This window comes from Haliotis rubra, unplaced genomic scaffold (assembly GCF_003918875.1).
Source record: "Haliotis rubra isolate DU_JTF1 unplaced genomic scaffold, ASM391887v1 Scf68, whole genome shotgun sequence".
Lineage (NCBI taxonomy): Eukaryota > Metazoa > Mollusca > Gastropoda > Lepetellida > Haliotidae > Haliotis > Haliotis rubra.
The window spans coordinates 2,032,854-2,058,611 of record NW_025767390.1 but is presented as its reverse complement, the minus strand read 5'-3'; the positions used below and the strand labels follow the sequence as shown (position 1 = coordinate 2,058,611).

Below are 25,758 nucleotides of genomic sequence, written 5' to 3'. Positions count from 1 at the left end.
AATGATGAAGGAGCAAGAATATACTCAATGATGAAGGTGCAAGAATATACTCAATGATGAAGGAGCAAGAATATACTCAATGATGAAGGAGCAAGAATATACTCAATGATGAAGGAGCAAGAATATACTCAACGATGAAGGAGTAAGAATATACTCAATGATGAAGGAGTAAGAATATATATGATGAAGAAGAAAGAATATACTCAATGATGAAGGAGAAAGAATATACTGAATGATGAAGGAGCAAGAATATACTCAACGATGAAGGTGCAAGAATATACTCAATGATGAAGGAGTAAGAATATACTCAATGATGAAGGTGCAAAAATATACATGGTGAAGTAGTAAGAATCTACTCAATGATGAAGGAGCAAGAATGTACTGAATAATGAAGGAGCAAGAATATACTCAACGATGAAGGTGCAAGAATATACTCAATGGTGAAGGAGCAAGAATATACTCAATGATGAAGGAGCAAGAATATACTGAATGATGAAGGAGTAAGAATATACTCAATGATGAAGGAAATGATGAAGGAGTAAGAATATACTCAATGACGAAGGAGCAAGAATATACTCAATGATGAAGGAGTAAGAACATACATGATGAAGGAGAAAGAATGTACTCAATGATGAAGGAGGAAGAATATACTCAATGATGAAGGAGCAAGAATATACTCAATGATGAAGGAGTAAGAATATACTCAATGATGAAGGAGCAAGAATATACTGAATGATGAAGGAGTAAGAATATACTCAATGATGAAGGAGTAAGAATATACTGAATGATGAAGGAGGAAGAATATACTCAATGATGAAGGAGTAAGAATATACTCAACGATGAAGGTGCAAGAATATACTCAATGATGAAGGAGTAAGAATATACATGATGAAGGAGAAAGAATATACTCAATGATGGAGTAAGAATATACTCAATGATGAAGGAGTAAGAATATACTCAATGATGAAGGAGTAAGAATATACTCAATGATGAAGGAGCAAGAATATACTCAATGATGAAGGAGTAAGAATATACTCAATGATGAAGGAGCAAGAATATACTGAATGATGAAGGAGTAAGAATATACTCAATGATGAAGGAGGAAGAATATACTCAACGACGAAGAAGCAAGAATATACTCAACGATGAAGGAGCAAGAATATACTCAATGATGAAGGTGCAAGAATATACTCAACGATGAAGGTGCAAGAATATACTCAATGATGAAGGAGTAAGAATATACATGATGAAGGAGAAAGAATATACTCAATGATGAAGGAGTAAGAATATACTCAATGATGAAGGAGTAAGAATATTTCCAATGATGAAGGAGTAAGAATATACTCAATGATGAAGGAGCAAGAATATACTCAATGATGAAGGAGTAAGAATATACTCAATGATGAAGGAGCAAGAATATACTGAATGATGAAGGAGTAAGAATATACTCAATGATGAAGGAGTAAGAATATACTCAACGATGAAGGTGCAAGAATATACTCAATGATGAAGGAGCAAGAATATACTCAATGATGAAGTTGCAAGAATATACTCAACGATGAAGGTGCAAGAATATACTCAATGATGAAGGAGCAAGAATATACTCAATGATGAAGGAGCAAGAATATACTCAATGATGAAGGAGTAAGAATATACTCAATGATGAAGGAGCAAGAATATACTCAATGATGAAGGAGTAAGAATATACTCAATGATGAAGGAGCAAGAATATACTCAACGATGAAAGTGCAAGAATATACTCAATGATGAAGGAGCAAGAATATACTCAATGATGAAGGTGCAAGAATATACTGAATGATGAAGGAGTAAGAATATACATGATGAAGGAGGAAGAATATACTCAATGATGAAGGAGTAAGAATATACTCAATGATGAAGGAGGAAGAATATACTCAATGATGAAGGAGTAAGAATATACATGATGAAGGAGAAAGAATATACTCAATGATGAAGGAGTAAGAATATACTCAATGATGAGGGAGCAAGAATATACTCAATGATGAAGGAGTGAGAATGTACTCAATGATGAAGGAGCAAGAATATACTCAATGATGAAGGAGTAAGAATATACTCAACGATGAAGGTGCAAGAATATACTCAATGATGAAGGTGCAAGAATATACTCAATGATGAAGGAAACACAATAAACTCAATGATGAAGGAGCAAGAATATACTCCATGTCACATATATTACACAAATTGACAGCCATAATTTTTCGCCCTTATCATCACAAATAGTCTGGAATCTTCTAAAACAGCTGTAGACTAATCTAGGATGGCATTATAACGTTGTATAACATTTCTTTGTTATTTGTTAGTGTTCTTTTGCGTAAAGATTTCTCGGTTATACTATTGTTCCGGTTTTGAGTTGACAGTACCAATTTTCTTCAAAGTATACACTATTGTATGCCACAAAGACGGAACTCAACCACGCGTCTCTGTTCAAATGACCCGACATATTGAATCACGCTTCCTATTATTTGTCGACTGACCAAATTACCTTAAATGAAAACATATATCATGTCAGGATGCACTCCAAACAGAACGGAAACCAAGGCTACAAGAATATTGTTCTCCGCCTGTGTAAAGGTGGAATCCATTCCCACAGAACATTATCGCTTAGTACTGTGGTGATCGTACACTCCCCATGAGCGCCTAACGACAATCTGTTTTCGTCTCATTTAGGTTGTCGGGCCTCCGAAGGTTTCTGTCAGAAAGGGAAGGACACCACCTTCTACTCAAAGGACCATTATCAAGATGTCTTAACTCGCGGAAATGAATATTAGCTCACATTCGCGTGTGTCCGCTGGGGCCAGTGTGTTGACCCTTTGCGTTTTATCTCAACAATAGGCATTGGTGTCTGGGTGAAATGAGGTTATTTGCGCATTTGGGATGTAGGCGTATGAATACCAATCGGAGAGGGTCAGAGGTCACTAGAATGGGTTATTTCATACGAAAATAGATCAACGTGGATTAGTTTCGTGGGCTGTTAAATTACATTCAGATAGAAAGGGGAGGTGATTATTGCACTTATAGAATGTAGTATTGGAAACACACACACACCACCCCCCCAACCCCCGCACGTGCGTGAGTGCGCGTGTGCGTCTTGGACTGTTCATGACTAGTGATTTGAAGTGTTAATCCACTGATATACAAAATCACAGTTTAACACGGAAACACCTCTCAATCACATGCTCAGTCAGAGCTGACCGGTTCATGATTTACTTCTTTATACCCAGGCAGCCAGGGTAACAACAAATACCTTCTTTTAAGAGATCGAACCACTGTGATATCTTCGGGCAGACGCTCGTTCCACTGGACCATGAACAGTGTTTGTCCTTAACCCTCAAAAGCTGCAGGCCCTAAGGACCCAGGGTGCCGATCCACAAAGCGTTCGTAGCGCTACGACATTCGTAAGCCTATGATAAACTATAGAGTTACGACAAGTCGTAACGTTACGAACGCTTTGTGGATCGGGACCCAGAACCATAAAAAGTTGTGTGTCAGAATGATCAGAATGTGTAGGCCCTGTATTTTAATATGGAAATAATACTCTTAGTTATTGGGGATGAAAAAGCTGTCGGCCTGCAGTAACAAAAGTTGTGGGTCCGAGTGGTTTTCAGTCGACTTCTGGCCTAAGAACCGACGATAATTTCGAACGCTGATGGATCACCGAAGTCATGGCTAATATAATATTGACCGTAGGTGTTGTATTAAATCATGCCAATACATTTTAGTATTGACACTTGTATAAAAGGTCATGTCAAGATTGTACAGGTCGTAAAAGTCAAAATTAAAACTAAAATAATATGAAAGATTCCAAATATGACGTCACATCGTTATTTTCACTTTAGGATTATCAGTCTCGAATTATTTCTATATCAAAAATGAAAATGCTTTTTATTGATCCACAGAAGTCCGATCACAATAAATAACAATTACGATCACGACAAAGGAAGGTATGACAACAGCCAGGTGTCAAATGTCACAGCCTTGATATCGAAATGAACCAGGACACGCGACTTACCGCTGCATTTGTGTGAAAAGCTTTTACCATTGAATCCTTATTTTCCTCTCGTCAAAGTCTCGCGAGTTTTATGTCGTTTCTCGTCAGTTGCTAATGTGACCAATGGCCTCCCTCGAGTGTCTTAGTTCACTCACGCTGCTAATTAACGAATAAGCGTAAATTTTCTCTTTCAGTAATTGTGTGCATATAGAATTATCTCCGTGTGAACAGCTAACGGTTTGCATTCAGAGGCTACTTTTTCTGAAAGACATGAATAAGTAATATTGAATGATGCAAACAGTTCTTCGAAACGACCATTTTGTGTTCTCGAGTACTAGTTTGTATCTCCTTTGTGTACCATTCGCAGTAGGGTAGCCTAGTGGTTAAAGCGTTCGCTCGTCACGCCGAAGACCCGGGTGCGATTCCCCACATGGGTACAATGTGTGAAGCCCATTTCTGTCACCCGTCATGATATTGCTGGAATATTATTAAATGAGTCTTAAAACTAAACTCGCTCAATATTTATAAAGGGATGTCCCCTTCGGATTCTTTTCTATGGAATCCTGGAATTAATACTGTCACGTTGTCGCGCAACGTGTGTGTGTATGTGTGTAAATATTTTGACCTTAAAAATTGGGCGTTGTCACATTGTCTCTCATTTGGTGAATAATAAATTTTATTAACTCTTCTGATCACATTACGTCATCTCCACCTTCTGTTATGACTGATATTAAAATCTTTAAAATAACTCAAATCATATCTCTGACGACACCGGATGATCGCGAAACGCTGTCCAGCACCTACCACCAGTTGATTCGTCATCCACCAATATACATTAGACAAGCAACAGTGAACCTACATTGATGCTACTGACAGCCAGTTCCTTTGCGTGATAAGATGGTCATGTTGGGCGCATCTCCCATTGTAAGGAACGCGTTTAATGCACCTCCTCAATGAAAGCAATTCAATTACAACAAGATCAAGGCACAGCGAGGAAGCGTTCTCTCTCAGAGGGGCTCGTCTTCGTGGTAATCTTCTTGACGGTGTGAATGAGAGTTAATAGATTGAATGGCGGTGGATCTGTGCTTTAGGCTGCATAAACAAAATATGTTTCTCGGGCACATGTTTCGGATGGCATATATCTTAAAAGTACTTTTGGAACAAATGTTATCAGGGATAAATCTCTTTCTATTTAATTTTTCCCTCGTTCTGTTTGAACTCAGCTCCTAAATACAAAAGTTAGCAGAATATTGTGTTCATTTTATGGACAGCATTCTACATAACATAAGTGAGTGAGTGAGTATGGTTTTACGCTGCTTTTACCAATATTCCAGCAATATCACGGCCGTGGGGTCCACCAACAGGCTTCACACATTGTACCCATGTGGGGAATCGAACCCGGGTCTTCGGTGTCAACGAGCGAAGCGTGAGCCACTAGGCTACTCCACCGCTCATACCATAACTTTACGTAACGTAACGTAACGTAACGTAACGTAACGTAACGTAACGTAAACGTTCTTGTTTCTTATTAGACCTAAACGTTCAAGCCGAGGTGAAAAGGGGAAATAAATCATAACATCGCTTTCAAGATTACTACTTTGGTATAACGACGTGGATGCACGTTCATGCGCGCGCGCGTGTGTGTGTGCGTGCGTCTGCGTGCGTGCGTGCGTGTGTGCTGGTCTGGACTTATGCTCGCCTACTGAGATACCAAGTACCAAACTCGTCCATGTGCTATCCTCTTCTTGCAAGCCCCAGGCAGGGTAAAAACAAGTACCATATTTTTATGGAATGAGAGCATCTTTGTCATTTATACATCGGAGCGGTCGTTGTCAGTTCTAATGTCCATTCTGGTTTTCTCATGCTGGCTATACCTGTCACTGCAGGCCTGATATCTATGATTCATCAATCTCTTAAAATAGAAGCATTATAGTTATGTAGCAGCATAATGTATTGTAAAACAGCTTTGTAATGTAATCACATTGTTTCGATCAAAATTCAGTAGCGGGCAGTTCTGAGCTACATTTAGATTTGGAGTAATGTGTAGCCTTAATACTAGTATTCTAAATAGGTGTAGTTCAGTCCGGGATGGTAAAGAACATTCTGAAATCTCCTTAAAACTAGTCCGTTGTGTCGAGGTTTGATGTGTCACTCATTCAGTGGTCTCGAAGTAACAGCTTTCGTATTCTTCCTTTAAATGATATATTTTCCAGTTGTGTCGAACGTCGGATAAATCGATGAAATAAGGCCCCTTTCACTTCGATACAACGGTGTTTGAATATAAGCTTATCACACATACGTGAAGACTAGTGGTTTTGTAAACTTATATTTTCACCAGGGATTTCAAGCCATCGTCTGTTTTGGAACCTTGAACACTCTCGCATCTGGGTAAATACTATTCTCAATGTCTTCACTGCAATTATCACGATTATTGTTTTGTATACTGAAATTGTAATTGCATTGCGATAAAAGTTTATACTACAGCTATATTATTACCTTCCATTGTAATTATTCGTTAAATTTTAAATACAATATTTTTTTAAATTGTATAACATTTCCATTCTGTTTGTTGCCTTCATACTAAAAAATCGTGCCTACATAAAAAATCTGGAAATCGAAATACAAAATCATTGTTTTAAAAACTTAATCAGAAACTGGATGGAGACGTGTTATTTGTTCAACTACATTCGCAACACCATATACTTTTTAAATAAAAACTTCGAACCTGAATAATTTGAAAAAGACGTCTTGCAGGCGCGTTTTTTTTTTGTCAGACGATTGCTTTAGCACAGATATTCTGAAATTTGAATCTGAAAGTATAATTATATGCTTTAACGCATTTTGTCGGTCATGGAAATGTTCTATATTTGGAACAATTTTAAAGCTACTGCTTCTAAAACGTGATAAAATCCCTATTGAATGAACAGCCATCGACATTTGTACATATTCAGAATATTAATAAATTTACTGTACTTAACTTGTTGTAGGCTGCCAAAGTGTCGGAATTTCATGATTGACAAAAACATGCTTTTATTACGAATTCAAATTATTGTAAAATACCAAATATTAATACAAGAACACAGGTTGGTTCCATCTGTAGCCAAATGTAACACAAGTGTATGTTATATCTCTGCAAAAAAAAGAAATACCTGCTTTGGGAGCTTCTTAAAAATCATAGTTTTGTTTGTTTGTTTAATTGTTTGTTTTGCAGCACTCGGCAACAGTCCAGCTATAGGACGGCGACATGTAAATAGTCGTGTCCGGACCAGACAATCCAGTGATTAATATCATTAGCATCGATCTACGCAACTGGGATATAATGACACGCGTCAACCAAGTCAGCGAACCTGACTACCAGATCCCGTTAATCGCCTCTTACGACAAACGTGGGTTGCTGAAGGCAAAACCCCACAAAATAGCAATCAGATTAAGAGCATAATCAAAAATACCTTTGCCTTTGAGAACTCAATATAACAATGTAAAATGTATTTTTGCGTTGCAAAAATACCAATTCCTGCATGGGAGCCCTACATCACATCTTCAGGTCAATGTAAATGTCAAAGACATATATGACGTCGCGCTCTGTGAACCAATTCGATCCTTCTACACTCTCCTGCATCCCTCACTCGGCCAGCACGCGGTTCCTGAAAGTACCATTCCTCTCTAAGAATCACTCGCAGAGGTTTCGCCTTGAAGATACCACGGGCCTTTTCATTCGTCTTCACTTAGGTAAGTAACCGCCACTATTCTTTATTGATTGTGATGTTTCCTATCTGTGTGGGTTTGTGTATCGAAACAGTGATATGTTTCATTAATGCTTTATAGAAAATCAATCGCAAACTTTAAATATATCTATATCTAGGACAGTGAGGTGAGAGATCTAATTACTGGTCAAATAATGAGTTTAAGGGGAGGTGTTTTGCATTTTCATGATAATTATTCGATGTCAATCTTAACCCCTTCTGTGTGTTTTTGTCTCTTGTTTTACAGACCTAAAATGTCATTCTTGGTAGAGTTCGCTTCAGTGTATTGTAATACTAACATCGCCATGATCAAATTGAAACATTAACAGCAAAAATACTTTCAAATGTTCTCTAAATTCTGCTTCCATACGTCACGAATGACGAGCTAAGTAAGAATAATAAAATATTGCCGGGGTTTATTTGAAGTAATTTCCTAAAACCATGTTCTGAAATGTTAACAAATATATTTTGTAATTAATATAATCACCCGAATATTTCATTTTACAAGCTAATCTGCCATAAACTATAACAATATGTAGAAATCGGGCTTCTGTTACTTATTTTGTGTAGTGCACTTTCGAAATGCAAAATATTTATATTTTAAAAATAATTAATGCCGACTTGTTCGACAGCGTCATTTCATCGTATACCATGACGGATTAGGCTTAGCTCTCAATATCTATCACTGTCATTGCAAAAACCGGATAGACTTCCTCATGGATAAATTAACAAAAGTAAATTTATATATGCACATAAGTTAAAGTTTTCTGTGGATAATGTTAAGAACTGTTTCTTTTGGGGGTGCGGCATAGCCATACTGACAGACAAATGAAACTATACAGCTGAAAATTGTTCTTTATAAAATTTCTTTAGAAGAAGTTATGGAACGTCACAAGACTAAAAACCGAAACACTTAAAACTAAAACACCGACATGTTAACCGTATAAAATACATAACCATCTTACAACCATTTCTTGTTCGTATCGTTTATAGCCTCCATCGACAATATTTTGTTTTGTCCGAAACTATTGTCATAATTACGGACAATAACGTTGTCAACAAAATATCTGTCCAAAAGAAATGACAGGCGGTGAGGTAGCCTAGTGGTTAAAGCGTTCATTCGTCAGACCCGGGTTCGATTCCCCACATGGGTACAATGTTTGAAGCCAATTTCTGGTATCCCCCGCCGTGATTTAGATGAAATAATTTTAAAAGCGGCGTAAAACCCTACTTACTCACGCCGGAAATACACACATGTTCTGTTATACATGCAACATGCTGTTTGAAAGACGGCACTACTCGGAAAATGGATTTCCAAATTGTTTTCGAGAAAGGCGAAATGCTTTCTCATGCTTTCTCTATTCAGTCCATTATTGTGCGTATAGAGTGTTGTCCATGATCAAATAGACTTCCATTACCACAGCGAAAGATGGAAGGAAACGAATGTAATTCAACAGACAAACCCCTCTATATTATGTTTCTTTAGTGTACAGGGTCACGTGATGGTCAGTGGTGTATTGTGGGAATGTACGTAATTAGTGAGAGGGAGACATTTGAAAAGAGCTTTGATGTGACCGTAATGAAAGCTGGAACGAACTAGGGTGTTATTTCCGTTTTGATAAACTAATTAAGTACCAAAACCTGAGCTGTGAATGACTGCTGTCTGTACGGCTGCTACAACGTCTTCCTGGACAACCACGACGCTTGATATCAGAGGTGACGACCAAGACGGCGTGGTTTGTTTGTTTGTTGTTACTGCCGCTCGCAGCAATATTCCAGTTATATGGCTCTTGTCTGTAAAATAATCGAGTCTGAACCAGGCAACCCAGTGATCAATAGCATGAGCATCAATCTCAGCAACTGGGATACGATGACATGTGAGCCAAGTCAGCGAGAAAGAACGCTTGATCCCGTTAGTCGCTTCTTACAACAAATATGGGTTGCTGAAGATCAATTCTAACCCGAATCTTCACGGGACCAACACGGTGTGAAACCAAGTGACCCTTACACTGACCTTGAATCACATATAATGACCATCCTTGTGTTACTTGTCTTTTAAAGTTGCTAATTACCTGCTAAAGTTGCAAATACTGACAAACGCCATGCGATGTTATTCTCACAGCGATACTAAAGGGGACTGCGTTCGTGACGCCGCTTTAAGCAATATTCCAGCAATATCACAGCGGGGGGACATCAGAAATGGGCTTCACATACTGAACCCTTGTGGGGAATCGAACCCGGGTCTTCGGCGTGAGGCGCGCGAACGCTTTAACCACGAGGCTACCCCACCGCCCTAGAATACCCGGCTGAGACACAGTATTCTACATTGGGCAAAGCAACAACTGAACTGACGTGCAAAAAGAAAGTAGACACCTTGATTATTGTCCCCAAAATAATGTTAATAGCTTGAAAAGAATTTTCATTTTGACTTAAAGTAACACACGCTGTATGCGTGCTGCTTCAACACCACAGATGACTATCCGCAGTGTTCTGCGTGGGGTACCATGAAATTATGAAATATTCGCACGTGCGGCAACAGATAAACACACAATTGTTGTTTTGATATTTTGTAATCTCTAAGCAGCGTTCGAAATAATCGCCGGCCCGGAGGCCCAGCGCCGGTAGTTATTCTATCGGGCCGGCAGTTTCAAATATTTGCAGGTCCTTGTGGTCTTCAGTAAATTATCTGTCAATGTTTTTTGTGTTTTTCAGCTGGAATCTTTCCCATATTGTTTTTCTTTATTAACGTTTATGAATCATCCATGATGCATCATGTGATACTTACAGTTTCACTTTCTGGTATTTCAGCACTTTGCGCGTAGGAATGTCAACGCCAGTCTTTAACAAATAAAAATTTCTCTCAGCACCATAGGTTTCGCTAATTGAAACAGTGAGAAACTGTGTACAGTGTAGTCTATTTTGTTCTTATTGGTTTGATTTTAACAAAATGGGCCTGCAGTTTTCATTCAGGGCCTGTAGATTTTAAGGCCTACAGGCGGCAGCAGGCCCTGGATGGCCAACCGGCAAAGGGAAGTATTGCAAACACTGTCTCCAAGCACTTTTCTATCGTCTTTTAGAGTGACTTCTGAAGAGCACAATAATTTGTAAAAAGTTTCCAACAGTCACGTATTTCCTACACTTCAGTTAAATGGCTTTGAGGTGATTTAAAACGATTTATAAGAAAATATTTGAGTTACCACCATGTGTAGACACATAAACACCATATGTGATATCGACGACCGCAACAATGTTTGATCTGGCTCACTGTGTGTTAACATACCAGGGAAGCGTGGTCGGTTGTTTACGCTATCGACCACTGGTTCTGTCGCAGGCTGGAATAAAACAACATTCACTCACTAACACCAAAGACATACATGTATCCAGAACTTCTGTCACTTATGATCATCAAGTGAATGTGGTTTTACGCCGTTTTAAGCAATATGGTAACTGCATTGCGCTGGGAACACTACAGTCAGTGGTCAAAAGTCTGTTCGCACCGGTGACGTCACGGCTATTTCTAGCGGAGTCGGGTCCCCTTTTAAAATTCGCGTATCTATGTAAATAATAAAGGTACTCACCTCAAATTTTCAGAATTTAGAGATATGACCCTCAGCTCTTAGGACATCTCGGAGTCGTCTTGGTAAACTGTCATATAGACGACGAATGTAAACGGGACTAAGCCCAGTCCAAATGTCATTCACCACACGGATGAGATCTTGTCTGGAGTTAATGTCACCTAATCTGGCTTTGAGTTGATATTTAACAGTTTTCCATACATTTTCAATGATATTGAGATCTGGACTTTGTGGGGGCCACGGCAAAGTCGGAATATGATTTTCCTGTTTCCAACGGTTAGCCCGAATGGACACATGACAAGGGGCATTGTCTTCTTGGAAAATCCAATTGCGGTTGACAAAATGCCTGGCAACTACAGGCCACAAGTGGTTATCAAGAATGGCAATGTACTTATCAGTGTTCATGTTGCCATCAACGACAGTTAAAGTTCCCACTCCATACGCAGACACACACCCCAAAACATCACTGAAAACTTCGAATTTCGTTCATGAACGGTGCGAACCCCCAAACAATCGGGTCGTAACCGCTCATGCGACTTTCTCCACACATAAACTTTTCTGTCTATCCCGATCTGGACTTGTGTCTCATCACTGAAAATGACATTATCCCACTCATTTCTTCCCCAATGCAATTTTGTCCGACAAAATCGGAGTCTCTTCTCTCTGTTAACACGAGAAATGGTGATTTTCTTGCTTACCACATGTCTACGGTACCCCTCAATGAACAATCTTCTTCTGACAGTGCGAAAAGACAGAGTAGTCGGTCCCTGATTGTTATATTTTGCTGTCAAATCCCCTAGTGTTTGCCGGCGATTGCTTTTCACAAGCTGAAAAAGCCGTCGTTCGCTTCTTGGTGACGATTTTCGGGGCCGCCCACTTCTCGGCAACGATTTAACTGAACCTCGTTTTCAAGTCAACAATTAAATTTCTTTGGTCAGGTGTCAATTCTCGGTTGACAAGCGGCATGATAGCAGACGACAAAAATATAAACAAAGCAAGGGAGATAATCGCATATTATCGGTGCTAAACATATTTTGTGACCTGTGAAATTTGTACCCCAAATCACATTACGATTGGTGGCTTATCAGCACGGCGAAACGCTCTCAAAGTCAACCTACCCCTCAAAACATGGGCAACGTAACATGTTTTGCGAACAGACTTTTGGCGACTGACTGTAGAAATGTGCTTCGTGCGCTTTATCCGTGTGGGGAATCTAACTACAGAATTGACTGAAATCTTTAATGCTTACAAACCTCCGATTCCTGGTTTCAAGGGTTTGTCAGTCCATAACAGAGTACCATGTGGTAGTGTATCGTCCTGTGCATAGAGCCCGGGTCACCAGTCAGATGACGCTAAGCAATAGTCGCGGAGAGTCCTTGGATGGGTGAACGTGTCCGGCAGCTTGACCCCTGAGAGGTGTTAGGACTTCTGTCCTACTGCCAGGCCCTCTCTGCAATGCTAAAGCTCTAAATAAAGCAAGTCTAGATTCCCTCAGGTTCTGAATCTCTGGTCTCCCTAGGGCTCCTTTTCAATTTAAATGGGCTGGTTTGTTACCATCAAAATTATATATATTCAGAGACTAAGCATTAGTCTATCATTTGGCTAAGCCAGGCCATTAAGGATTTCGCTTCAGCTCCTCTCCTTAACATGTCACAAATCGTATCTGTATGAACCCCCACAGGTAGACTGAGTAATGGCACGATAAGAATACATATATATAAGTGTCATAAACATGAAACAATCTTCAACTTGTATACGCTGCCCTTTCTCCCACGAGATCATTTAAATTTCAATTAATCTACACTATACCCTGTAACTTGTCCCGTGAGTAACAATACACACAGGTCATTAATAACTGTTGACACGATGGCGAATATTGTGCCACCGGCCTTGGATTTAGGATTTAAAATTAAATGTCATATGTCAAAATTTTAAGAAGTTAAAAAAAAATATAAAAATGTACGAGTGAACATCATCTATAAACCCCGTACATTAACATTTACTAAAATGATATGATCTTTTGAAATAATTAAAGATAGTTTTTTTCTAAATAAAGAGCTTAAATATTTGACAGCATTTAGTTTCTTCTGTGAAAAAATGTTTCAAATGCAAGAAATGCACGATAAGAGCCCCATTGCAATGATTACGTAAATGTTGTAAAACCGGAAGTGGTCACTCTCATCTTATCACAGTTGATACGTCTTACTTCTCATTACTCGCAATACGTTGTGTTTGTTTGTTTGTTGTCTAAAAATAATGGGATTTGGCCAAACGCCCTGACAATCAACACCGTCTGGGTACAATTACAACGTCCCACCCACAGCACTGAAACTGATCACCCTGTCAATTCCTAGTCTAACTGGGGCGGTGGGGTAGCCTAGTGGTTAAAGCGTTCGCTCGTCACGCCAAAGACCCGGGTTCCAAAACCCAACTGGGTACAAGTGTTGGAATATTGCGTGAAGCGGCGTTAAACTAAAACTCACTCCTATTCTAATACGGAATCGCTACAGGGCTTCCAATACTAATGGCCACTTTATGCTGTTCGAGATTATGCAGGCGATTAGGCGCTGTGAAAATGGGAAAAGAGCTATATTTGACGTTTATTACAAACTTAAAGTCTAATTACATATGACAAAAGATGTAAGTACCTTCATTCCAAAATATAGAGCCTCGCTCCGTGTAGAAGGTGCAAAATAATCCAGATTTAGTTAAACCCTACCGTTTCTTGGCCAGAATCTCAGTAGTGTTCCGATAATTGCCCCTTTTTAGTCATGCTTTCGTGTCCTAAACCCACTTTCTCCAAACGAGAACAAATAGGGAAGAACCACGTACCTCTGCTCAATTGTTTAAGATAAAATGATTATATTGCCTTGGTCCATTGTTAGCAATAAAATGGAAGTGAAAACGTGTTTATTGTTGAGGGTGTGCTTATCTGATTCTCAACCCAGGAAATGATTATTATGTTTTGGATGTAGACAAATGTGGGCCATAAACATCATTTACTAAAATGTCAGATAGGAAATTGAATGCCGAAGGAAAACACATTTTGGACATAGTAAACAAAACAGGCTTCACAAAAAAAAGCCTTGTAATACATGACTCATGCGCTCTGAAGAGCTTTGTTGTAAGATAGTATTCACTGTGCTGGATTTCCCTCCAATGAGTAGGTTCGGCGGCTTTTAAGCCGCTTTTAACGCTGTTTACTTCGTATAACGGTGTGTCAGTTTAATGTGGGGGGACAACTCGGAAAGATACGGTTTTCAGACATTTACCACTCACATACTCACTCAGGTGCCGAGCCAATTAAAAGCTAGTTACGAATGGCGCGGACGTCATAGAAGACACTTCCTTCAGATTGAACACGTAGGCGTGTAATATAATGCATTCATTTCGTATCTTAAAATACACCACGACTTCAGCTATAAAAATCATGCGCAACCTTTTTTATAGGGTTTATTTGTTGAATCACGCCCCAAACATGATAGGCATGATGAGGTGGTAATGATTAACCGTACTTCGTTTTTACTCCCCCTTACTTTGTATAGAAATGAATGGGCACTTAATTTTTTCACAGGGCTTCAGTTGATTCTCATGATTGGTGGGTATTGCAACACAGAACGTTCCAACTAGTTTTTTAAATTCATTGTCAGCAGTAAATGTGTAATTAACCCTGAAAGTGGACTGGGTACTTTACGACCACATGACCTGGCGCAACAACGTCTTTACAAACTGAAACCTCTGCTTCCCATAACACCCCCGCTTGATAACAACAACACATTGTGTGGAGACATGGCGCTCGCTGCCGGAAGTTGGCTAGTGATGGACATATTGGACGTTTCCGGCAGTACGTGTGAACATCATCATCTGATGGAGACGACGACTGAAACCAGGGTCCTGTTTCACAAGGCTACCTTAGCACAAAGAGTCATGGGTTACGTCTGGCTTACGTCGTGGCGCTAAGATCTGTGAATTTAAGCTCATTTTACGGAATTTAATGTTTCTGTTTCAACATTGATACTTTGTAATGAAATACCAGCATATGCTCAGCACATTTTGAAGCCCCTATATTTGATCGGCTTGTCGGCTTCCTAATATCCGTTAGTTCGTTATAACCGGACCGTGAAGGTCCGGGTTAGAATGATGCTTCTGTAACCCATGCTTGTCGTAAGAGGCGACTAACGGGATCGGGTGGTCAGGCTCGCTGACTTGGTTGACACATGTCATCGGTTCCCAATTGCGCAGATCGATGCTCATGTTGTTGATCACTGGATTGTCTGGTCCAGACTCGATTATGTACAGACCGCCGCCATATAGCTGCAATATTGCTGAATGCGGCTTAAAACTAAACTCACTCACTCAACCATTGTGTATCATCGTACTACAACGTGTGGACCGATGCTCATGTTTTCGATCACTGGTTTGAATAGACTCAGTTATACAGGTGACCACGATATTGCTGGAATATTAACTACTGTGGAGTTAGTCGCTATGTATTCAGTTAAATACCTTGCATATGCATGTCTCAGAGATCTGTGTGTGTCAATAAGACACCAGTGGTGTATCGGGTTGTTATGGTTTAACCTTTAAAAATACATCGAGTTAAGCAAACTGAAGAACAAATGAGAGTTTGTAGTTAATTTACTGTAACAATGCTGAACGCACTGTCTGTGCGCTAGCGAACAGACAATATTTCTTCTATACACAGACACCCCGGCGTATTTTCGGCGTCATTTGTTAACGTTGCGTATATTGGAGACAGGTAGTTAGGGACTATAGTGATTTGCATGGTTGTTGATGGAGGTAATTCATATACTATTTCAGGGAAAATAATTGATGATAAAGAAAATGTCATTAAAACATAAAAATATGAATACTCAGAAATATAATTACCAAAATACGCCAAGTCACTATTTTCCATAGCTTGGGACTATCATTAATTCCTTGCCACGTCATTACCGGTGTTATTCCCTTTGCTCAAATATTGTATAAAAATATTCTCGTGTTTTATTCACACGTGGATGATTGACTTACCTTTGCACGTGTTTGTGACATCTATCACCGGTCACAGGTGAACACTTGACTTTCATAAACAAGCGATTATGCAAATTTAGTCGGAATCCGACAATGTACTCTACTTTTAGCAGATAGCCCTTGCAATTAAGTATATGCTTTTGTCCCTTGTAATCGGGACAATCAGATTTGTTCCGAATCTCAAAGCGTTCGTAACGTTACGACCTGGGCCCGGTTGTTCAATACTCGGTTATCTTAACCGACGGTTAACTCCTAACGGCCGGTTAAATCCTTAAACATGGTTAGTCATGCCGTTAGCTAACGTCGCCGTCAAAGTTTAACAGTGTGGTTAACGTCACCGGTTAGCTTCCATATATCCCATAATTCCGTTTTCTGTTAACTGCCGGTTTACCAAAAATGGAAACGCAAACTGTCGCCTGCACCCCAAGGAAAAAAAGACGTCGAAATTTCTCTGCTGACGAAGAGAATGTAATCCAGTCAATGGTTGAGGCCAACTCTATAGTTTATCATATAGGCTTGCGAATGTCGTAACGCTACGAACGTTTTCTATTGGAACACAAGGTTCCAGCCGTTTGCATATATTATTTCAAAGACATATGATCCCAGCTCTGTGTGGGACTTACTTCAATTCCGACAACAGAAAAGACATTTTACTGAAAAACTATAGCACAGCTATAGATAAAATATCATGATTCCATGAAAATAATATTAATAGTAGAAGCATGTTGTCCGTGGATAGAAAATGTATAAATATTACACACAGAGTTACGCTTAGACGGCTACAGTCTTAATGAATCTTTGAATTCCCACGAGGCCTATCGCTCACTTTTCACTCGTTAAATTGTCATTACTGTATGGTCAAGTCGTGAAGATGCTATCAATATCATTTATTAATTATTTGCAAGTCTGTCAAAAATTGTAATGTATGAACACACATTGCCAAATCTTTTAACATCAAACAATATAGATGTTGTGTAATTAATACCATGAGCTTTTTATATGAATTCAATGCCAACCGAAACTAAATATGTTACTAGCACCACGTGCAAGTAGATCAAACTGTAATTGTACTATAGGCCTCAGGGCCAACACTGCTGAATAAAATCGATCTATTATCCGACCTTACTGTTGACAGGAATCTCATGAATAATACTGTGCAATATCGTCATTATCTGAACGCCTTCACAGACGCATATTCCGGAAAGATGTCTTGAAAAACATGAAGCTGCGTCTAATTTATAGATGAACATAATTTTCTCGATACTCATTAATCAGATGAATCTTCATTTAGTTCAATTCACACGTGACTGCAAAAAATGCATAATTCTTTTTCACGACTTCAAGGTCGGAAAACATGTATTATATTTCATAAGTGCATTATAGAACGCTGTAGTAGATGGATAATTTCCTCGATACTCATTAATCAGATGAACCTCCATTTAGTTCAATTCACAAGTGACTACAGAAAATGCATAGATAGTTCGTTTCTTTGTTTTCAAGGACGGAAAACATGTATTATATTTCATAAGTGTATTATAGAACGCTGCAACAATTCGGCAGAGAAATACTATTGTGCCATTATATACCTTATATCAACCCATCAGTGTATAACATTAGCATTCAGATATTGTTATAAAATAAGTTAAAAATTCCAAACATTATCGTGTAATATGACATATATAGTGTTGTGTTCAATTCGTTGTGACAAAAAGGTTTCGATATTCAAATATAACATTTAATCAAAGTGACTACGAAGTAGGCCTGCATATCACTCACAACAGAAATAGATACATAATAATGTTTTGTTTATTTTCCTACACATCAGTTGCGAGAGCAATGTTTATGCTTATAAAGTTTTCGTCAACTTATATAGCATTTTTAAAAGATGATTTGCTTCAATTAAAAGATTCGAAGAATGATAAAAAGAAATTAGGCTTATTGCTGAAATGATTAGTAAAAATAATATTTAAAATCCATCTATGGGAAAGGATGCCAGACGGACATATCAAAACAAAATCGGATAATTACTCGGAGAATTGACTTTCAAAAATAGCATATTAATTATCAATGATATCAGTTTTTCATAAAATCACTAATAATTCTGAAACGTTGCTGATAAACCTGGAATCGTGTACAGATGTTTTCATAAATACACTCACACGAACATCCAAGTGCACTTTGCGCCCTATTGGATAGTGTATGCAAAATCACGTTTCACGAAGGCCGGTATTGAGACGCCAATTACATCACTTATTATATTTCATATTCAGCGGCGACAAATGCATCACTGAATTCTAAGGCTGGGACTCGAATCCGGGTCGGGTACAGCTGGAATCGAGTCCTATTGATAGTCGTATGTACCATGCATTAACATTAACTTGCGGCAATCTTAGCACTAAAAGAGCTTCGAAAATCTAGGCCCTGGGCCCTGTTTCACAAAGCTGTCGTAGCGCTACGACTGTCGTACCTCCTACACTGTAACATAGAGTTACGACTGTCGTACCTCCTATACTGTAACATAGACCTACGACTGTCGTACCTCCTATACTGTAACATAGAGTTACGACTGTCGTACCTCCTATACTGTAACATAGACTTACGACTGTCGTACCTCCTATACTGTAACATAGACTTACGACTGTCGTACCTCCTATACTGTAACATAGACTTACGACTGTCGTACCTCCTATACTGTAACATAGACTTACGACTGTCGTACCTCCTATACTGTAACATAGACTTACGACTGTCGTAGCTCTACGATAGCTTTGTGAAACGGGGCTCAGGCCTTTATTCCCGAAACGTTCGTAGCCATACGAATTCTTAACTTTGATCGTAGGCAATGTGTTAAAAATCGGCTTACGAAGTTCGTGGGGCTACGAACGTTCGAGAATAGCTAGTCTGACCTCAAGTCTTCTTTTTTTTTTAAGAAATATAAAATATATTAATACTCATCACGCAGTATATCAACGTTCCCGTTCGTACCGTTACGACCTGTCGTAACTCTTTAGTTTATCATAAGCTTACGAATGTCGTAGCGCTACGGATGTCTTGTAGATTAGGACACTTGCTAGCTATTCTCGAAACGCTCGTAGCCCTACGAACTTCTTAAGCCCATTCTTAACACATTAGCTACGATCAAAGTTAAGAATTCTTAGGACTACGAACGTTTCGAGAATAAGGGCTCAAGTCTCAATGTTTCTTAAAATATATAAAAATACGTTAATACTCATCATGCAATATATCAACGATTCCGTTCTCAATGTTCTTAGCTAATTTTCAGTGACACGTACTGATTAAATAATTATTTAAGTCACCAAGAATATTTATCAGGTTCATCTGCCAAGTCATTCTCTCGTTCCCCTGGGTAACATAACAGTAGCTAGCAGTATGTGCGGCGCTTGGGGTTAGATTTCATTATACCCATACGTCGTGATAAGTATCCTTACTAAATGTTTATCTGCCAGCCACGTTTATGTCGCGATGCAACGGCAGGTTATTCACAACATTTTATATTACCTAGTCTTCTGTATACCGCCGGGTGATTAAAGAATCATCAAAGTACAATGCTTGCTTCAAGGAACATAACAAACAAGAAGACAGGAGGATAAGAACTAGACTCGATATAATATGAGGAGTCCCAGTTAACTGAACCAGGAGAAAATCCAGACTTGTTTCATTTAGCGTTTTTGTGTACTGTAGAAAGAGCTCGCTGGAGGAAAATGGTTCAGGGACAGTCAGACAGACCAGGATAATAACATGAATTTATCTGGATGAGGAAGATAAATCTTGGGAAGAAATATGATGCGTCATCTGAGGAACCCACAGAGGAGGAGCCGTTCATGTTAATAGATTGTTTGTCATAAGATAATTATAGGTCATTGGTTAAAGCTAGGACTTACCACTGTATCAATCTGCCAGGACATACTAAGCATGTGTATGAGGATAAAAGACTGTGGGAGCCCTCAGTTACAACATTTATTTAACTCTACGATTAATATCGTTATTTTTCATAAATGGTGTCGACTTTTCAGATTAATCTTTGGGTAGTTTCCTTCAAAGCTGTGATGCAGAAAGATCTAAGCATTATGTTTTTACGGAGATTAAAAGGTTTTAGTGTTAGTCCAGAAGGCGAGTTTATGCCCAAAGGCAACAGTAACTGACTGACTGACTGACTGAGTTTGGTTTTACGCCGCTTTTAGCAATATTCCAGCAACATCACGGCGGGGAACACCAGAAATGGGCTTCACACATTGTACCCATGTGGGGAATCGAACCCGGGTCTTCGGCGTGACGAGCCAACGCTTTAACCACTAGGCTACCCCACCGCCCCGGCAACAGTAACATTTTATTTTAGAAGAAAATTGTATAATGACAGGGTGACATAGCGATCTGTTTCTGTGTACATCAAAAAATAATTTTAAATTTTGGTTTTAATAAATTTTACTTTCAAACAGTGAAGATCTATAACGACAGGTAATAGATACTTAAGTATCAACCCAAAGGACAGACGTTCATTCATAACCTTAAGAGAGGGGATTTTCGAGTTGTTTCCTTTTACAAATCGCAACGAATAAACCCAAGGAATAAAACGGTATCCGCTAGGGTCATTATGATAATAAGATGCAGATATGAAAGGTCAGATAGGTACTACTTGCAGTGTGTGGTAAAACATGGTGAAAAAGGCACGGTAAACACCCCCATAGCCTTCTCTAAGTTTGAAACCCAGGAACAACCACAAGTTTCAGTTCTCGTGAGCCAATTTGGAGGCAGGACTAATGGTGTACGGATACACATAAAACAGATGTACTGATTCAGTACCGGGGATCAGTGGGGTGACATCGAGGTCATCTGGACACATGCTGACTCAGACCCTAGGGGCTTGTGTGACAATATTGTCATTCAATTTAAGGAGACAACAATAATCGACATCTTAGACCGATTTCCCCAGCGCTTTTCGCCTCATCTATAGCTTTGATGATCAGGGATTGCCCGTCCCTTAAGCACCATCAGAATGGGATTATGATATAGTGGATCTGGGGAGGGGTGGGACGTATAGGGGAGGAGAGAGGGGTTGGACGTATAGGGGAGGAGGGGGGTCACCAAGTCTGGTTGGATCAGTTGCGATTATATTAATACTACGTTGAAAATGGAATCATATTGATTGAATCGAGGGTACAGTTAGAGGTTTGGATTTCACGTAATCACGCTCAGGAATAATGGCTGGCTTTTATTGTTAGAAGGTTGGCACGAGGGAATAGAATTGGCAGAGTTTTTTTTATATTGTTAATGGTTGACAGGAATAATTCGTTTGCACTAACAGTTGCTTTACTTTAACATACTTGTGTTGGTTTGGAGACCTTTCTGCTCACTGGTATGTCTTCACGGGTCAGCATGTTGTAATTGACCGCGTAAAGGAATCAAGATAATAATGATGATTATAACAATATTGGCAGTCTTGTAAATACAGCGAAGAAGACCGCAGTGTTGAGGCGTGTCCAGGAGTCAACGCGTCCTGACAGAAGCCCCATTTCTGTCAGGAAATGCCTGTATGGGGGTCAAGAGCCCTGAGCCGATGATTAGTCGAACCATCCTGACTGTGTCATGTTCACCCGAACCCTCTTTGCTGCAATCATCCATTTAAATCTGTAAAACAACAACAACAACAACATGATGATGATGATGATGACGACGACGATGATGTAGTTCTACAGCACCTAGTTGCCAACTATTAGGTGTTCAGTGGCGCTTGGAAGGTTCTACAGTTGATATCGACGAGTGAGTGAGTATGGTTTTACGCCGCTTTTAGCAATATTCCAGCAATATCACGGCGGGGGACACCAGAAATGAGCTTCACACACTGGACCCATGTGGGGACTCGAAACCGGTCTTCAGCGTGACGAGCGAACACTTTAACCACTGGGCTACCCCACCGCCCCTGATATCGACGAGATTACATAGTTGAATTTAGTTATTTAATTAACTGGCATGCTTCTACGAAGAGGTAAGTTTTCAACATTCTTCGTGATAAAATGGGAGGTTTAGATTTCCGGCAAACACTCTCTCAAAATTGCAGTTTTAAAAAAGCACAATTTCCTATCTCTTCTTCCAGATTGTACAGGATGTTCCGGTCCAGCAGACATGCGCAGTCCACGAGGTTCACGCTGCTTGTTATATCAGCCCTGCTGCTTGTCGTCACAGTCACGTGTCGCCCGCAGAATTTGAATAAAGGAAAACGGGTAGGTCTGACTGTATTACATGCATTGAACTAGCATATGAAATCTTCAATATCACCAGGATGGAATGTGTCGTTTAAGGCGTGCAGAGTTACGTCTCGTCTGAGTGCCAGGATCCTGTGGTCGTTGGTTCAGATGCCAAACTCACGTTTTTGATCTGTAAAAACCAGATCAACTTTATTTCACAATCTTTTGTTTTTGCTCCTCCACTTATCTGCAACATTCCAGTGTGGGGTGGAGTAATTCGTATAACAATACCTGTTTCCTCATCCCTTTTCCTCATGCATTAGCAAAAGTATCGGTGACACTCACTCACTCACTCATTCACTCACTTTGGCGGTGGGGTAGCCTAGTGATTAAAGCCTTCGCTCGTCACGCCGAAGACCCGGGTTCGATTCCCCACATGGCCAAAATTTGTGAAGTCCATTTCTGGTTTCCCCCACCGTGTTATTGCTGGAAAAATCGGCGTAAAACCTCACTCACTCACTCAGTCACTCATGGACACATAGACAGAATATTTTCCATGTGTGCATGTTGTCTGTGAGGAAAGGTCACACAAGAATTGAAAAATAAAATCAGACGTAATTTCTTACAGATGATATCAATTTTCCGACAGAGGAGGGTATATTGTGTTGAAAGTTGTCCTCCGTGTGTCTGATATCCGTCGTGTCAATCTGACATCCAGGTCTCTAAGTATTATTTAACTGTGAGACTTTGGCCAGGATAATCCCTTAGGTAATACATATCATTTAGCTTTTATATCTTTCTGACATGTATTTTCTTACAACGCATAATGGCAACAGAGAGAGAAGGCGCTCGAATATTACTAGTTGAAGAATTTTTTTGTTCCTGCTTTGTATTTGTTCGTGTCAGTGAAAAAATGATGTCTTCGTCTGATTTCTGTAGACTTTAGATTAAGATTCACCAAGGGACTGATGTCTCCTTTGTTTATTGAGATGTACGTGTATACTATTTTCAGGAGTTATGGGGAACTTTGTACCAAATGATCCTCTTTTTCGTCAGTCACGACTGTGATATTTAGAAACGCCTGATCCCCTCTGTTGTCAAGTATGGGGTACCTGGGACCATCTGTTGTCCTGGGTAATCTGACAAGTCTTGGGTATTTGGGTCCGCCTTATCCCCTCTGCTGTCAGTCCAGCTTGGGTCCTTGGGACCATCCAGTCCCCTCTGTTGTCAAGTATGGGGTACCTGGGACCATCTGTTTGTCCTGGGTAATCTGACAAGTCTTGGGTACTTGGGTCCGCCTTATCACATCTGTTGTGGGTCATCCAGTCAGAATGGGTACTGTCCTGGGGTCCGCCTTTATCCCTCTGCCCAGCTTGTGGGTCAGTCAACTCTGTTGTCATGGGGGAACCTGTTGTCCTGGGGAAGGGCCTTGGGCCTTATCGCCTTATCCTCTGTGGATCAAGTCAGGGGACCACAGTCCCTCTGTTGCCGTATTACCTCGCCTCTGTTGTGGGATCAAGTCTTGGGAACGTGGGGCCGCCTTATCCCTCTTTTGTGGATCAAGTCCTTGGGAACCAGGGCCGTATTATGGGACCATCTGTTGTCCTGTCGGTCAAGTCAGGGTATTCGGGTCCGCCTTATCCCCTCTGTTGTGGGTCAAGTCAGGGGTACTAGGGCCCGCCTTATCCCCTCTGTTGTGGGTCAAGTCAAGGGAACGTAGGGCCGCCTTATCGCCTCTGTTGTGGATCAAGTCAGGGGAACGTGGGGCCGCCTTATCCCCTCTGTTGTGGATCAAGTCAGGGGAACGTGGGGCCGCCTTATCCCCTCTTTTGTGGATCAAGTCAGGGGAACGTGGGTCCGCCTTATCCCCTCTGTTGTCGGTCAAGTCAGGGGTATTCGGGTCCGCCTTATCCCCTCTGTTGTGGGTCAAGTCAGGGGTACTAGGGTCCGCCTTATCCCCTCTGTTGTCGGTCAAGTCAGGGGTACGTAGGCCCGCCTTATCGCCTCTGTTGTGGATCAAGTCAGGGGTACTTGGGTCCGCCTTATCCCATCTGTTGTCGGTCAAGTCAGGGTACTAGGGTCCGCCTTATCCCCTCTGTTGTGGGTCAAGTCAGGGGAACGTAGGGCCGCCTTATCGCCTCTGTTGTGGGTCAAGTCAGGGGTACTAGGGTCCGCCTTATCCCCTCTGTTGTGGGTCAAGTCAGGGGAACGTAGGGACGCCTTATCCCATCTGTTGTCTGTCAAGTCAGGGGTACTAGGGTCCTCCTTATCCCCTCTGTTGTGGGTCAAGTCAGGGGAACGTAGGGCCACCTTATCCCCTCTATTGTGGATCAAGTCAGGGGTACTTGGGTCCGCCTTATCCCCTCTGTTGTCGATCAAGTCAGGGGTACGTGGGACCGCCTTATCCCATCTGTTGTCGGCCAAGTTAGCAGGTACTTGGAATCAACTGACCCTCTCTGTCTCCGTGTATTATTAATCCTCAAGTGAATCTGTATCAGGGTTTTTACCTTTTGATTTCACAATCTTTCTTTTTTGTTAATGAAAAAGGATTGTTACATTTTTTCTGGTTTCAGTGTTTAAACAACATAAACGAATGTAACCCCTGGAAAGATGAGTGCTGCGATGATCTCACCTGCATCAATCTGAGGAAGGGATACTGCGCCTATCCTTTCGAGAGATGCTTCTGCATGAACAAGATCTCCTTCCACGTGGACCAGAGATCCGTATAACCAACCCGACTTACAGCGGGTGGAAGACTGGAGAGATCATGTGAAAGGAATTTAACTTCACTGCTGCTTTTGAAAAATTAAAGAATTAAGCTTTTAGTAACAACCGCGCTCATATATATCATGTCTTCGTCTTACTGAAACATTCCTTTACAGCAACAAACAAGGCGGATTAAACAGCCCCTCACATAACAATATCTGTCTCAATGTTAGGATGTTAAGTTCACTCGGGTCGACAATAAAGATATACCACCCTGTATCGTTTTGTTCACTTTTCATTTAATTTCAAATACTCTTTCAGAATTTGCTACGAAGGAGCTACAGCTGAAACTTACGTCATAGTTTGCCTATATTAACGGCTTCGGTTGTATTTGGTTGGGTTCTTGTTTAACACCGCACTCAGCAATATTACAGCTATATGGCGGCGGTCTGTAAATAATGGAGTCGGGACCA

The 25,758-nt window shown here is 40.3% G+C and overlaps 1 long non-coding RNA gene across 1 annotated transcript; it reads left to right on the top strand.

Annotated features, from left to right (window-relative positions):
- Positions 1 to 7,627: 7,627 nt before the first annotated feature.
- Positions 7,628 to 25,363, top strand: LOC124258005. The gene is made up of 3 exons (XR_006893482.1): positions 7,628 to 7,756; positions 22,489 to 22,615; positions 25,153 to 25,363. It is a non-coding gene; the product is annotated as an uncharacterized LOC124258005 (long non-coding RNA).
- Positions 25,364 to 25,758: the final 395 nt, after the last annotated feature.